The sequence below is a fragment of the Cibotium barometz genome, chromosome 32, assembly GCF_041138505.1.
Source record: "Cibotium barometz isolate CiBa-2024 chromosome 32, ASM4113850v1, whole genome shotgun sequence".
Classification (NCBI taxonomy): domain Eukaryota; kingdom Viridiplantae; phylum Streptophyta; class Polypodiopsida; order Cyatheales; family Cibotiaceae; genus Cibotium; species Cibotium barometz.
The window spans coordinates 27384604-27388004 of record NC_141077.1 but is presented as its reverse complement, the minus strand read 5'-3'; positions in this window follow the sequence as shown (position 1 = coordinate 27388004).

Genomic DNA, 3401 nt, shown 5'->3' with positions numbered 1-3401 from the left:
AAAGTCCCTAATATAGAGCTACTATGCTAACAATACCTATAGCATACTAGTATTCAAACCCTATTTGCCCAAGCAGTAAGCCAGGGTTTACCATATATCATAAAGCCAAGCAGATTATAGGTTCAGATGTGGAACCATTTTGATGAGATCAGATAATGGCATGTAGTCTGTACAAGTAATGCATTCCACCAACAATTATCTCTTATGTGCTATGTAATCATTAGTGAAAAGCAAAGAGTTTTAGAATAGAGCTCCATTACCCAAATTAAAGACATTGTGCAACCATTTAGGTAAAAACAAAAATTCAAATATACATTGCACCTGTGAAAAAGGTGCACTGATCATAGTAATTAATAGAGCCATGATCACAAAACATACTGAAGGGGTTAAGTGAGAGACCTGAGTAAGCAATACACAAGCAGACTAGTGAGTGTGTGCCTACCCCAAATTTGTCTTGATTTATAGCAAATCCTCAGTCGAGGCATCTTCATCCCATGTGGCCTCTCATTACTGCAGGCATATAGTGGAGCCTTAAATAGAGCAGTCCAAAAGCAGAAACGACACCTTCATCTTCTATGTCTAGTGTTACTTGTCTCCTTATTGTAGAGCCATAGTTAGGTTTAATATGATAACAATAAAGTTACTTAAATTTTGTTAACCAATAAGTTATATTTTGGGACTCCTCCAAGTTAAAGTATATAGCATGGTGCCCGCATTAAAGTAAAAATGTTATCCCAAGCAATAAAAATATTTGACATTATGAGAGGAATGATGTGTGTATTGTGTGTGTGTGTGCGTGCTCTATAGCAATAAAAAAGCTAAATTCATTTATGGTCTCTAGATGAAAATCCAAGAGAAGCTAAAAAGAAATCTCAGCTCATACCATAAAATGAATGAAACAGAAATTCTAGCCTTTAGTCATTAAGTGACCCAATATTGGGTTAAAGAACATGTTCAACATTGCCCACAAGTTCCCAAAATTCTTAGAGAAACAAGTTAGAAAATTCAAGGGTCCAGTAAAAACCCTTAGTTTAGAAAAATTAGGTAGCAAAATTGTATAAGTTAAGAGAGATGTGTGTGTGTGTGTGTGTGTGTGTGTGAAAGAGAGAGAGCAATCCAAAATAGAATCACAATTATCTTTTAGCAATCCATGACATCATGAAGCATGAGGGCATTATGAAGCGACATCTCCTTGATACTTTAATTTTAAAATTTAGTGTGGCCACTTTAAATTTTTTCATTTACTAGCATGAATTTAGTATTTAAAGCACACTTAGCACACCCAGAAGCCATTGGTGTCACGTGTCTGTGGTGGGAACAACTCAGATGTCAATGGGGTCGTTATTGTTAGCATTGATGACTCGGGGGGATCACCTAAAAATATGTAAATGTAGCACGTGAGTTCATCAAGAGGGGTATATTAATTCAAAAAAGTTACAGAATTACCTTTACAATATGGGTTTTTAAAACCAAATTTGAAAAAAAAAGCAAGTTTATGAAGAAAAAGGGGTCATTTTATTCATAAAATTATGTAAGTGTAAGGGGTTTTTTAAATACCCCTTGAACACATGTGATACAAAAATTTCTTAGAGTAGAACTCCCTGAGATTGATGGTTAGGAGATGGTCAAGTGTTCGAGCGGTGTTAGCCCTCGATCCAATGGTAAAGGTTAATTATTAGTGGGTGGTGGTCAGTTAGCAATGGTCGGTTAGCTGTGTTAAGGGCAGTGCTCATGTCTATGCCATGTAATCACCCACGTTGTATACCCATCTACCACACCACCTATAGCACTATATATGGACATGATGGTTATCATAAGCTAAGGTATCCAAAGCTTGTGGGTATCCACACACCCTCTATACTTTAGTACATCCTCCATCCAAAGTCTGTCTAGATCGCCATTTAAGCTCTATTTGAGAGCACACGAGTGGATATCACCATCACATTTCACCATCACATTGTACATATCTCAAAAAAATTCTCTCTATTCTCTATCTAGTGCATTATTTATTGCACTTTGTTTTGTTATCTATCTTTCCGGTATGCTATATTCTTATATGATATCAGAGCATAGGTACTTTTCGAAGAAATACATAAAGTCTAGTCTTTCTTTGCATAGAATACTAGGAGTGATGGCTTGTATCTTGGCTATTGCTACACGAGTCATGTGCATTCGTCCACTCGCCTTCACAAAAGGCAAGCTTATGGGACAAACTACACTCTCTAGAAATTCAAAATTAATGCCATTCTAGACTCTTATGTGCTTCTAGAAACTTTTCTAGGAACGGCACAAATACACTTCCACCCGATGATGCTACACTTTCAAAATGAGTGAAAAAAAAATCAATTAATTAATTGAACACTAGAGAATTAATCAAGGATTGAGATTATTTTTAATGTTACAAGCTCTAAATGTCACCTTTAGCCTTACAAGTTCCAAACGTCATCCCTAACCGACAGACCAAAAAACTACAAACTTGTATTTTCGCCTCCCTTTGTATTTTGTCTCCCATCATACATGTAAAAGCCAACCATATATTGATTTTTCCATCATTGTGCGGCAGTATGTTGCACCAAATACTATGCTCTCTCTCTCTCTCTCTCCTCCCTGCAACAACAACATAGACTTATGTTGCTTTTAAAGAGATATTAGTAGACCTATTTGGAGTTTACAATTTGCTCTAAGAGATCCTGGTCTTTTTTTTGGTCTCGTTGTGCTAAATGCTTATTATTTTTTTAAATTTTTATTAATAAACTCTCTCTCTTTCTTATGTGTTTTACTCTCTCTCTCTCTCTCTCTCTCTCTCTCTCTCTCCACCAACACTCACACACATTGACCAATATCTCTCAATGAGCTTCATCTCTCAATGGGCAAATGAAAATTTCTTTCCATATGATTTTTTTCTCGCGCATTTTAAAAAATATCTATGGAAGCATATCTCTTAAATTAGTAGTTCAATGGACAGAGCAATTGCGTTATACCCAGAGGTTGTGGGTTCAAGTCGCCCTGGCTATGAAAGAGACATCCTTGCATTAGGGAAAAAGGGAGCTCATTTTGGGGCCCTGTAAGAAATTCACTATTTTTCGATTTATTTCTCTCCTAAAAGATCTCAAAAATAATAAAATATGGAAACGTGGCTCAGAACTGTCAGTAAGGACTACTGTCAGTTCAGAAAAGAATAAGATAATCTTTTGTCTAACTAACACGATTTTGCATTAAATATCTCCTTAATTTTTTTTGTTTCTCGAAGATTCCGCATCTCTTTTGACGACGTGTGCAGGCCTCTCATAAAGAATCCAACACTGAACTTAATGATTGTATGGATACCGCCACACTTCCACAATTCATGTTACAAAAAGACTATGAGATTGACAAGCAAACTTTGCAACCTCAGAAGCACA